The 13558-nt window shown below is 40.8% G+C and overlaps 1 protein-coding gene and 1 long non-coding RNA gene across 2 annotated transcripts in view; one reads left to right on the top strand and one right to left on the bottom strand.

The window, feature by feature from the left end:
• Positions 1 to 13558, top strand: part of Tafa1 (TAFA chemokine like family member 1) — a 513270-nt gene that overhangs the window by 475141 nt on the left and 24571 nt on the right. The window lies entirely within an intron of this gene.
• On the bottom strand, positions 3719 to 10642 carry LOC131907231 (uncharacterized). The gene is made up of 3 exons (XR_009378333.1): positions 10496 to 10642; positions 6216 to 6294; positions 3719 to 3994 (listed from the first exon to the last, which is right to left on the bottom strand). It is a non-coding gene; the product is annotated as an uncharacterized LOC131907231 (long non-coding RNA).

Consider the following 13558-nt stretch of genomic DNA (forward strand, 5'->3'; position numbering starts at 1 on the left):
CAGGTGTGGTGGTTGGAACAGCAAGCTGAGAGTTTACATCTCAAACCACCATCAGGAAGCAGAAAGGATGAACTGGAAAAGGCATGAGGCTTTGAAAGCTCACAACCTCTACTCTGTGATGCACTTCCTCCAGCAAGACCAGACCCCTAGACCTCCCCAAACAGAACCACCAACACGGAACCAAAAGTTCAAATGCTAGAGTCTATGAAGGATCTTCTACAAACCACCACAGATGTCCTTCTTCACCTCTTTGTCACGTTAGTTTTCTGAGACAAAGTCTTCACTGAACCTGGAGCTCACTTCAGCTAGACTGGCTGTCTAACAAGCCCCTTGGATCTGCCTGTCTCCAACCCCCAGTGCTAGGGTTACAGATGTATACCATCATGCTACAGTCTTTATGTGGGTGCTGGAGATCTGAACTTGATTCTAATGCATCCATAGCAGGCCTTTACCCACAAGCCCTCTCTCTAGCTCTGAGTTTCTCTTCTTGATTTGCAGATAGAAACCTTCTTGCAGTAGCTTCACATGCCCTGTTTTGGTGTGTGCAGGGATGTGGAGATTGTGCCTCTCTGGTATCTCTCCCTTTAAGTACATTAATCCTATTAGGTAAGGGCTCTACCCATATGATCTTTGATTACCTGTATCATCCAATTATAGTCAGTGATACTGGTGGTTACAGCTTACATATGTGATTTTGGAAACCATACAGTTATAACTTTATGAAAAGAATCTCAGTTAAATAGAAAGGTATGTTGAGTTGGCTTTTCCTTCTTTTATAAAGTGTTACAAGTTTCCACTGGTGTTTTACTTGGAATTTCTATTGCTGTGACAAACACCATGACCAAAAGCAACTTGGGGAAGAAAGGATTTATTTCTAATTACACTTCCAGGTAACAGTCCATCACTGAGGAAAGTAAGGCCAAGAATTCAAGGAAGGTAGGAACCTGGAGGTACGAACTGAAGCAGAATCCATGGAAGAGTGCTACTTACTGCCTTGCTCAGCATGGCTTGCTCAGCCTGTTTTTGCTTTTTTAGAACATCCAGGACCACTAACCAGGAAATTTACTGCCCACCATTGACTGGGCCCTTCCACATCAGTCACTAATCAAGAAAATACCCCACAAGCCAAACTAGTTATGGAAATGTTTTCTTAATTGAGGTTCCCTCTTTTCAAATGAATCTTGCTGGTGTCAATTTGGAAAAAGAAACAAAACATACCAAGACAACTGGATATCAGGTTTTTTGTTTCTAAATTCATTTAGTCTTCGTAGAAACTCTATGTTGGTGGCTAGTCGATGTTATGATTATTAACATACTCTAGATTCTTAGAAATATCATGTATTCTGTCCCATGATCATAGAACTCATGAACTAAACATTTCTTTGTATAAAACAATATTTTGTAGCTTTTTCCTCTATGCTAAAAACAATCTTCAATACTTGAAGTCTAGTCACAAAATAAACAGAAAATACCCCTCTCCTTGGGAAGCTTATGCTCTGAGAAATGAAACCCAATGCACACAAAGATACTAGAGTTAGAAAAGTGTAAGTATACGAGAAAACTGAGTAGCTTAAGGTGACTCTGAGTAGTGAGGGAAGAAGAGGTGATTAATTAAATGAAATAAGGAAATACAGCAATTCTAGATCTCCAGTTTATGGAGTAGACACAGAAGGAAGACAACAGGGTTGGTCAATTGGAGGCATAATTGAAGCAGCAGGAAGAATAGAGCAGACACCTGGAAACAAGATCATGGTGCAAATGCTCAGGCAAGTTCTAACCTGGAAATCACCAAGGAATTCAGTACTTACATACTTCAGAAAATTTCTTTCTATAGGAGGAAGAAGGATACTTGCTGATCACCTGCTACATGTCCGGCTCAGCACAGTGCTCCACCTATGGTTTTATGTTAATTATCACAAAGAAATTACCAAAGGAATCTGCAGGAGAGTCAATGTTGTATGGTCTTTTAAAAACACACCAGATTAATCAATGAGGTGATATCAGCCTTAGCCTGTTGAAGCTATTTGCATATCTATCCTACCCTTCAGGAAGATGGAGGAAGTCAATGGCTTAATGTTGAAGGAAACCAGGCAGCCTTCCCTCATGGTCCTATGTGGATATTGATCCTCTGAAGTCCCATAACCTGAAAGTTATCCACTCCACCCATCTACCAACTTAAGCATTTTCATGGGAGAAAAAAATAAATTTCCAATTTTATGTAAATTTTAAGAAGATTTAAAATGCCATTTTTATTTAAATCAATTAAAAATGGGGTATGCTTATAGCTAATGGTAATAAGAACCATGAAAATGGATTTTAAAAAAATAAAATAAGCACCAGTATTGAATCCCAATTGTTTTTCAAACTCACAGTCCTTAAGAGGATAGCATATCTACTTCTCATCAGCCATTACTCTGGGTAATTAGTAGTAATTAGTAATTAGAAGGTAATTTATTAGTTTGATTTCAGAGAATGGTAGAAAATTAACAACTGTGTTAGTAAAATTCCATTACTGTGACAAAGCAGCTAGGCTACACAGCTTTTAAAGAGGGAAGCTCTGCCCTGGTTACGGTCTCAGAGGTTCTATTCTGTGGTCACTGTGCTTAGCCACTTCTGGGTCTGTGATGAGGCATTGCCTAATGACATGAGTGCACCTCAGGACATCTGATAAGAAGAAAAGGAAGAGGAGAGTGAGGACACAGAGGGGAAGAGGCACTTCCCATAGTCCTCAGAGAGGGTGAGCCCATAGAGATGTAAGAACGCCCACTGGACCCCATCTCTTAGAGATTCCAACATCTTCTAATAACACAAAATTAAGAACCAAATGTCTTACATATGAGCCTGTAGGAGACATTCCACATTCAAACTATAGCAGTAAGGAAAGCTAAAGAAAGGTCTCCAGAATGTAGATGCTTCCTGGGAGGCAGAGGGTAGGAATGTTCCTGAACAGTAGAGTAAAATAGGGCTGAGGAAAACTGGGTGCTCTACACAGAGGTTCAAGAGGGCTGTTACAACTAGTCTGTGATTTTCCTGGGCTCATAGCAAGGCTATGCATATATATATTCCCTCTGGTGTTGAGTTTACAAAAAGACTAAGGACTTTCCTATGTCCATAAACCTCAATCTTCCCTCATTTCTCTCCTTCGCTGGTCCCCTCTGCTGTACTGGGTTAGTATCTGTTATCTCTCTCCTCTACAGGATGTATTATATTAAACTGTAATTGTCTATAGGCTTGACCTTCCCCACTACACTCTGAGCAAGTCGTGGGAAGAGAATAGAGAGTACTTCACCTTATCCCATTTTCAGTACTAATTCATAAGTGAGAAACTGAAGCTAAGACATGTCACCTTACACTCCAGGAAGCTCTGGTTTGTGTGCCTATTTTCTAGGGAATAGCTTACATGGTTGCCACCCATTGTTGACTAACTGCAACATCCATTCCCCAGCTATGCATCTCAGGGTAAGTACCTTAGTCACCTCTGTTCCCAGCCATCCACACGATACTATTAAGTTTTATACTACATCTAAAATTTGGAGTCTGCACACTTCATTAGGATAAAGAAACTGAGACTCAGAAATTTGAAAATGTCAAGTGAGGTGACACAGTAGTTAATATCAGAGTGCTGTTACCCAGTGGAGCTTTGAGTCCCAATTCAGCACTTTTCTCATTGTATCATTTCACACAGTAAAGGAAAAAGTGAAGACAAGAAAAATAAAAATGCAGGAAGATGACAGATTTACTGAGCTCTACGAAAGGGGAACAGGAGGTTATTATTCTTCCTTGGCTTTCAGGTAAATGTAAGTTGGAAATTTTCCCTCTGATATGAACGTGTTCATTCCAATCCTATGGTTTTACACCTTTTGATTTCAGGTCTTTTCTTGCTCAGAAAAACACAAGGAAGGTCAGGTATCTGCTGCATTGGTTTTCCAGAGTGCATATTAAAAGGGATTGGAAGCAAATGTTTTTCCATGCTATGCTGGCTCTTTCCTTGGCCCTGGAAGGAGAAAAATCTCATTAGAGCTTTTGCAATCACGTTTCACTCATTTTGCTCATTCAAAACTACATCCATTGCTGTTTTTTAAATAAGCATATAGTACAGATATCAGAGTAGCAATAAATATGGAAATAAGGCTCAGCCTCTCACTGTGATAAATTTTATACATGAAGTAATAGGTGTGAAAACAATACCATTAGCAAGTGTGGTTGTCATAAACGTTATTAACTTAATTATCTGCAGAGCTTCAATAGGTTTCTAATCATGTATTTCTAGGAGCAGACAAGTTGAAATAACTTATTCCCTTTAGACCTCAGTTAGAAATACAGCAGTAAAGGTAACCATTTTTCTTATAACAAAACAATAAAAACCTGAATTTGATTGTGAACAGAGGCAGTCAAAGATGAGCGGGATAGATTACCATGAGGTTTTCCTATTGTAAGGAATTCCTTGCTCCAGATCAGTAAATATTCAAAGTGATATGAGAAAAAAATAAACCTACATAGCTTTACAATTTTAAAATGTTAATTAAATACAGATTAATATTCTCTAGGCTTATGCTCTTTCAACGTTTCCCTGGTACTCTTCGTAACCCTAGATAAATGTAATCTATTAAAATGACTTGTCTGTCTTCATTACAACTCTCAATATCACTTATTCAAATTAAAACCAAATATATATTTTAGAATTATAGTAGAGAATGATGAGTAATGTGCAATATCTAATTAAACACTTGAGATGCAGCAGATGTTCTAAATGAGGAGGGTGATACCAGTGGCCAGCATCAGCACCATGGATCATGTACACAGCACTTGTATATGACAAGTAGTGTCCTCAGCTCTTTCTATATTAGCCTGTTGCATATACAATCACCTTAGCAACCTTGGGAGGTAAGAGTGTTGTAAATATCACTATCTAATGTACAAGGACACTGAGACTTTCACAGGCTAAGTATTTGAGCTGAGGTCTTTAAAGGCCTCAGCCTCACTGGCCGCAGTTGACCACGCCTTGGTGAGATCATTTCACGTGATGCACACATCCATTGTTGGATCATTTACAAGCTTCATTATGTTTTATTCATCACTTGGAACTTGATTGTTTCTTGAAAGTAAAACTGAGGTATACCCCCCACAAAAAAAGATAAGTTCTACTCTCAATACATTCATTAACTCTTAAATGCAATGACTTACCAGCATGAAGAATTATATACAACTGGTTTGATAAAATGGTATTACAGCAAAGATAGCACTATCAGTTTTTGTCTACCCATCCTCAAAAGCACAGATCCATTTCTCTAACCATCTCAAGTATGTGTTGATTAAAGGCTATGCAATGGCCTGAAGACTAGGAAGGGTAGTGAGATCTTTTTAGCCCATTCTAGGTGTAATATTCCCAACACTAGGAACATGTTTAGTTATTTGATGAGGTGGTTCTTGCTCCTTCATTTAAAAAATAAAATAGGTTGAAAAGAGTTTTAAAATTATCTAGGTTCTTATAAGTAGTAAATTATAAAGTGAGATAAAAAAATACATTTTTTAAAATGGCTCCCTTTCACAGAGTTCCTTATCGTGATTATGCTAGCTACATTAACTGTGGAATTAGATCACAAAGAGTCCCTCTTGGATAAGCACTTGATGTTGTGAAGATGTTGTTAACCTGAACTTCATGTGTGAAGACAAATCATCCCTTCTCTCTTACCTGCATGCCTCCAGAGCAGTGAACATAGACATTGCAGGAATTTGAGGGTCAGATTAAATGACTCCTCAAGACCAGTGGAGTGAGGTCACATAGGTGTGAATGGGTGTGTACCAGGTGATGACCCATAGCTTCCAGCAAAGGGAATGCCAAGAGTGCCCAACACAGTATCATTTTTCCATAGTGTGCAAATATTCTGTCCTGTGCTGTTCAGTGTGGTGACACTGGCTAAGGGTAATGTCTTTCTGACATGACTTATATACGTGAGCTGAATTTTATTTTTACCAAATCTTAACTACTATAAATCTAAGCTCACATGGCTAACAACCAGTTTTTTATGTTAGAGTCACTTTCATTTTTCTCTGCTGAAACAGACCCACTATCCACTTAAAGACTAGTGCAGCCAAGTCAACACCGCACAGTTGTGAGCCCTGATATGGTTTTAATTGTCTGTTCCCATGTGACTACCCAAACAATAACTCATTTAATTAAAAAAAAATCCAGGAATAGTGGCACATGCCTGTACCTTCAGCTACTCCACAGATGGATTACATGAGTCCAGGAGTTCAGAGCCAGTCTGGGCATGATCCTTTTTCAAATCAAACCTGTTAAGGAAGTAAGACAAATAAAAAAATTTCATTTTACACATAAAAATTAATATATTAATGATGAAATAACTCATCCATTAATGCATAAGCTAATAATTCTGGCCATTGAATTATTCTGCTTATTTTTCCCAATATCTTTTGATCAAACAATGTGTCTTCATTTTTATGTGTAGAAGTTATTTCCAGCTTTGTGAACTACTGGAACAAAAATAACATGAGCTGGGAAGTCTACAAATAACATAAATGTATAAACTATGATGGAGGCCAGAGCTTGAAAGATCAAGCCGCCAGCAGCTTGAGCCTTGTGTGTGCCTGCATTAGCATCAACGTGGTCTTCTCACTCTAATGACAGAGTGGGCAGAACAAAGGATGTCTCTGCACTTGCCTCTCAAGGCCACTGATCCCGTTCAAGAAGGCTCCACCTCTATGAATCCATTATCTCCCAACCTCCCACCTTGTAAAACAGTTAACACCTTAACTACTAGGGATTTTGATAAATAAATTATGGAAGGAAATAAACATCTAGTGACTAAATTTTAATCTGTTTCAGAAGTACATTTAGAAAGTACAATACCTTTGAATTAAGACCATTCTGCACAGGTTTGGCAAAATACTTTCTGTGTATCCTTAAACTGGTCTTTTTGTATGGTACAAGTGTGAAACAGTTAGTGTCAATTAATATTAATACTTCAAGTTCATGGTAAGAGATGTGCATGAGTAGTGAGCTTTCATTTCATTGCCCACAACCTTGTCCTTGAGATGTTGCCTTTTCTCCCAGGTACAGCTTTCCTTGTATGAAACAACCACAGTGGCAAAAATCAAAATTCAACTGGTTTAAACATAATGTTAAAAATGAAGGCAATGGCTGTCTCCAGATGTCACTACCTCTTAGTATCGCTGCTGTGGTTTATTCTCTATTGATGTCTTCCTCAAGCTGTCCCCAAGTACCAACAATATCCCAGTCTTCTATCTCTCGAAGTCACCCTTAGCAATAAACAGAAAGCATCCTCTCCTCATTAATGTTTGCAAAACCCTGGAATTGAAGGTAATTGGTTGGCTCATGCCACAAGTCGGTCTCTGATTATTCACTGTGGCCAGAGAAATTGATTGTCCCAATTTTTAATTGCTACATAACACCCCTAACACTCGGGGCTCAAAACTGGCATTTTATTTCAGCTCATGATTTTATTCGTCAGTAATTTGGATGAAGTTCAGAGGGATAATTTTTTTCTGTCCCACATGGTGTTGACAGAGGTCACTTCATGTTGTTCTCTGTTCCCTGGAAATTTTAGTTTGGAAACAACATAGGAAAAAAGCACATTGGCCTAGAGAAGGACTGGAAAGCAGAGCTCAGCTGGGATTATCCAGTTTGGTATCTACATGGCCTCTTTTCTAGTATAGTATGGGGAGGGTAGTAAGATTGTTTCAGAAGGAACATGATTGATTGCTAAAGAGAAGATTTAAGAGACTTTTTATGCTGTGTTTTAGGAAATCCTAGAAGGTCCTTCTGAATGTTTTCATCTGGAAAAGAGGTCACTGGGGAATGATGCTCCACCTCCAAGGGGGACCCAAAGCTAACTTTTTTTTCCCTACAATAGTCTTTAACCTAACAAGGAGGTAGATTGATCTGATATGACAAGTCTGGGCCCATGACTGTCCTATCTCTAAGGGCTAGGGTCAGCTCTACCTAAAGTTTATGGCCAATATTTCCTAAAGCAAAGTCAGACATGTTTCCCATGGGAAGAAAAGAAAGAAGAAATTGGTGCATGTGGACATGTAAGCAACAGCTCTGTAACAAGTGGTTGCTGACATCACACAACCTTGTGGTTCCAGTAGACATTATAAAATGAAAAAGAGATCAAACTCCAGGGTGAAGAGCTGAACCTCAGGCTCTACCATCTACTAGCTTAGGCTAGTTTTTGTGACTCTTAGTCTTCCCTTCCTTTTCTATAAACTGTGGATAATAATAACTGCTCCCTAGGGGAGGAGAAACTGCTGGATGAAGCACCTGGGTTTTCATAGGAGTGCTTCTCCCAGTCTGGGCACTAATTCCCAGATGTAGTTCACCATTTTCCTTTGATCTGTAAAAGCAGCTGGAGCTCCCTCTCCATTCACAGAAGAGAGTGCTTTTATGCATCTCAGAAGCGACACTTTCCTTCTTGACCTTTGTTAGTTACTCTCCTCAGAATGCAAAGCATTCAGGGACAGTGGTTCTTCTTGCAACACTGGAGGGCCGCTAAACCCATCTTCATAATGGGATCAGGGGCTGAGGTTAGGTTTTTTGTTTTTTTCTTTTATTGGCCGTCGCTGATAAAACTTGATTGCTTAATATTTTTTCCTGGACATTCAGTGACTAGACACTGTCACCAAAATCCTGTGATTAAATTTGGCTTCAAATACTAGACCCATGACTTCTCAGTCTGGTGCATTTCATCATGGAGACAGTTCTGAAAGGGAAATGCTCTTCAGAAAATGTTATCCTAGGGTTCTACATCTTTAAATGTGAATGCCAGATGGAACATTTAAGATAGAGACATGGCAGCTCTTTCATATTTCAAGCTTTCCTCTGTATATATGTTCAATTAATATATCTAGCTCTTGAATTTGATCTGAAAACAAGTGATCTTGGATTGAAAGCAATTGGAGTTTTATGTGGCTTCTAAGGAGAGCTACAGTTCTTTATCCCGCTCCTAGAAAGGGCAATAAAAAAGAGCACAGGAGGTCAGAAATCTTTCCCTGTGCTCAGTGTGTAGGCGTCATGCCACTGATAATTAATGAGATCATTTGTGGTAATAATTGAGGTGGTGTTAAATAATAGAGAAGACTAGAATCAACTAAACACTTCCCCCTCCTCCTCCTCCTCCTCCTCTCTCTGTCTCTCTGTCTCTCTCTGTCTCTGTCTCTCTGTCTCTCTCTCTGTCTCTGTCTCTGTCTTTCTGTCTCTCTCTGTCTCTGTCTGTCTCTGTCTGTCTCTCTCTCTCTCTCTGTCTCTCTTTCTCTCTGTCTCTCTCTGTCTCTCTCTGTCTCTCTGTCTCTGTCTCTGTCTCTCTGTCTCTCTGTCTCTCTGTCTCTCTTTCTCTCTCTCTGTCTCTGTCTCTCTGTCTCTGTCTCTGTCTCTGTCTCTCTCTCTCTCACTCTCTCTCTGTATGTGTGTGCTGTTCAAAACCGGAGTCCTTTTCATGCATGCTAGGGCAGTGATCTACCACTGATATACACAGATGTCTAGTCTTACTATGTTTAAAACCCAAGGGGAGATCTTTGCTTCTCTTAAGCCCTTATACAGTATCCTTGTCTGGGCTTCCTGTTAGTCAACCAGAAATTCACACAGCTTTTAGTTCCCTTTTTTGATATTGGTACAGAGAGCACAGCCAGGCAACCTGCAGCAAAGTGAGCAGTCAGTCAGTGCTGAGCAAGCCTCCTCCAGGCAGCATCTGGTGGAAATCCAGATTCCAGAAAGCACCAAAGAGAACAGACCACATGCTCTTGTTAAATAAACCAATGCATTCCCAGCACCAGCTAGAACAAAGTTGTATTCTTCAAACACAGAACAGTGGCCAGGGAAAGAAAGTTCATCTGACAAAGGAAAACTATAGCCTGGGAAGAGAGAGAGCCACTCTGGCTCTAAGAACGATGATGTCACCACTGGGGACATCTCAGGTGTCAAAAGCACTTTTTTCTCTGACAGATGACTTGGATTCTGTCTCCAGAACCACACTGATGGTTTAAAATCATGCATAACTCCGGTTCCAGGGGATCCGATGCTCTCTTCTGACTTTGCAGGCACCAGACATATATGTGGTGCATACACATACATGGAGGCAAGCACTCATATACATAACATTAAAATCTAAATGTTTTTGATTCAATTTTTAAAAAGCAATCCTTTCCGCCAGACGGTGGTGGCGCATGCCTTTAATCCCAGCACTTGGGAGGCAGAGCCAGGCGGATCTCTGTGTGTTCGAGGCCAGCCTGGTCTACAGAGTGAGATACAGGACAGGCACCAAAACTTCACAGAGAAACCCTGTCTTGAAAAACCAAAAAAAAAAAAAAAAAAAAAAAGTAAAGCAATCCTTTCCATTAGCTTGCCACAGCAGTTGTGCAGTGTGGAGTCTACTTTATGTGGAAGGTTGTTATCCAAGTCCACTGACACCCCAAATAGACCCACCCCCACTAATGCCACCCATTCACAAACACATACCTCCTTTTGCTTCAGAAATGCCTAACAACCAGCACTGGCTAGAATGTGCTTGCTCACATCTCTGGGTTATATACAAACTTTACCTCCCTTGAGAGTATCTCAGCCTGGGGAGATAGAGATTAGTAAAATGTTTGCCATGGCAACCTGAGCACCAGAGTTCAATCCATAGAACTCACATCACAAAACCTGGAATGGTGGCCTGTGTTTGTAATCTCAGCACTGGGAGAGGTGAAGATAAGTACGTCCTTGCAGCTGGCCTGCCAGCTAGCCAAGTCTCCTTGGTAGACGCTCGACCAGTGAGAAATCCTGTCTCATGAAACAAGCTGGATGGCATTCAGAGGAATGATATCTGACCTTTGGCATCTACACACATATGCACTCACACATAGAACAGTGAGCACACACACACACACACACACACACACACACACACACCAGTACTGTCACACAGAACAGTGAGCACACACACACACACACATACACACACACACACACACACACACACACACACACACACACACACCAGTACCTGTCTCTTAAAATATTTTAATTCCTCCTTCAGTACTTATCTCAGACATTACCTTTTTACTCTCTAATCAGCTTTGAAAACAGTTTGTGTTGACTGGTACCTGTAGCATGAATTGTTAGAAGGTCTTATTAAAAACAAACCTGGAGCCAGGTATTGGGGTAAAAGTTCAGAGAAACAGAATAAGCCACATCCAACCTCACCTCCCCAATTCCTCAGCTGATCTCCTTTCCTCAAACTGGAAGCCTCTGAGTCCTCACCCGAATGGATCTCAGCTGAACTGCTTGCTGCTCAAAACCCTAAAAGCTTAACAGACTCTAGCTCCTGGTTTTCACACCTTATATATCTTTCGGCTTCCTGCCATCACTTCCTGGGATTAAAGGCGTGTGTCACCACGCCTGGCTGTTTCCAGTGTGGTTTTGAACTCACAAAGATCTGGATGGATCTCTGCCTCCAGAATGCTAGAATTAAAGGTATATATGCCACCATTTTCTGGCCTCTATGTCTATCTAGCAGCTGTTCTGTTCTCTGACCCCAGATAAGTTTATTAAGGTGCACAATACATTGAGGGACACAATATCACCACAGGTATGCAGTTCTTCCTCTCCCTTACTGGCTGTGTAAAGATGGGCCAGTCATGGCCTCTTCCTCTGCTTTCCTCTCCACTTCTCCAAACAGAGCAATAGTCATATCTGCATCCCAAGACCAAGAGGAGATTTGACCCGTTGAGCTCATGCCGTTCACTTAGTGCAATACCTGGCTCATAGTAAGTGCTACATAACTATTATGATTTCAAACTACTATTCATTTTGCTGTCTCACTGGTCACATTAATGGCAATTAAATTATATTTTGCATTAAGCTGAGAGCTTCTTAGTGGCATTCACTAAAATTAATCCATTTATACTCAGCTCTAACATAGCCCCAGGAATGTGTTTAACTGAACTGCATGGAAACCTGTCTAGATAAGGTCCCCTGATGATTATTGGTGATACTTAAACAACAGTGACAACCATGCTTGGTCATTGAGCATTTGCTTTGGACCAGGACTTGATCTGGAGTTTTATGAATAGTAATGTTGTCAGTCCTGTGACCTTTAAATAGGATCCTTAAATAGAAATAAAACAGAACAGTTCAAGCTCCTTATCTCCCATTACTAGGAGACTTTGCTAGGGTCACTCTCATATATTCCAGGGAGTTTCCACTGCATGAGGTTTCTACACTACCCATCAAACCCCCGTCCCCCAATTCCAGTCTCCTCTCCCAGTAATTCTCTACCTCTGTCTCTCCCACCACACACCACCTGATCCCTCCTGTTCCCATCCTTACCAGCCACCAGTCTACCACAAATCAGTTCTTTTCCCCTTCCCAGGGAGATCCATGTTTCCTCCCTTGAACCTTCCTTGTTACTTAACCTCTCTGGATCTGTAGATTGTAGCATGATTGTCCTTTATTTAACAGCTAGTGCCCACTTATAAGTGAGTACATACCATGTTTGTCTTTCTGGATCTGGGTTACCTCAATCAGGATGGTCTTTTCTAGTTCCATCCATTTGACTACAAATTTTATGATGTCCTTGTTTTTACCAGCTGAGTAATACCCCGTTGTGTAAATGTACACATTTTCTTTATCCATTCTTCAGGACATCTAGGTAGTTTCCAGTTCCCAGATATTATGAATAAAGCTACAACAAACATAGTTGAGCGAGTGTAAAAATTGTGGTAGGATGGAGCACCCTTTGGGTATATGTTCAAGAGTGATATAGCTGGATCTTAAGGTAGATAGATTTGCAATTTCCTGAGGAACTGCCAAATTGATTTCCACAGTGGCTTTATTAGTTTACACTCCTACCAGCAACAGAGGAGTACTCCCCCTTGCTCCACATGCTCAAGGTTCCTATCAGTGTGACTAGAACATCAACTCAACCACAAAACCTTTGGCCTATCATCTGTCCTGCCTGCAGGATAGCCATGAGGCAATGGTGGTGTAGAGCTGGTGGGAGTGGCCAACCCAAGACTGGTTCAACTTGTGGCCTGTGCCACAAGAGGGAGCCCACACCTGACACTGCCTAGATGGCCAGGAACCAGATGCAAGACAGTCCAGAGACCCCGGATAGAACCAAACACAACTGCGGGAAAAAAAGTCAAAGAAATTATTCCTAATAATATTGTGCTATACACATAGATCAGTGCCTAGCCCAATCGTCATCAGAGAGGTGTTATCCAGCAACTGATGGGAGCAGATGCAGAGATCCACAGCAAACACTAGACAGAGCCAGGGGAACCCATTGAAGAGAGAGAGGAAAGATTGTAGAAGTCAGAGGAATCGAAGGCACCATAAAAACATGGCCCACAGAATTAACTCAGTGGGGCTCATAGGGGCTCCCAGAGACTAACACAACAAAAACATAGACCCTGTATTGGTCTGACCTAGGTCCTCTGCCTATACCTTATGGTTACCAGCTTGGTATTCTTGTGGGACTCCCAACAGTGGAAGTCAGGAGTGTCTCTGACTCTTTTGCCTGCACATAGGACCCTT

This window comes from Peromyscus eremicus, chromosome 3 (assembly GCF_949786415.1).
Source record: "Peromyscus eremicus chromosome 3, PerEre_H2_v1, whole genome shotgun sequence".
Taxonomy (NCBI): Eukaryota; Metazoa; Chordata; class Mammalia; order Rodentia; family Cricetidae; genus Peromyscus; species Peromyscus eremicus.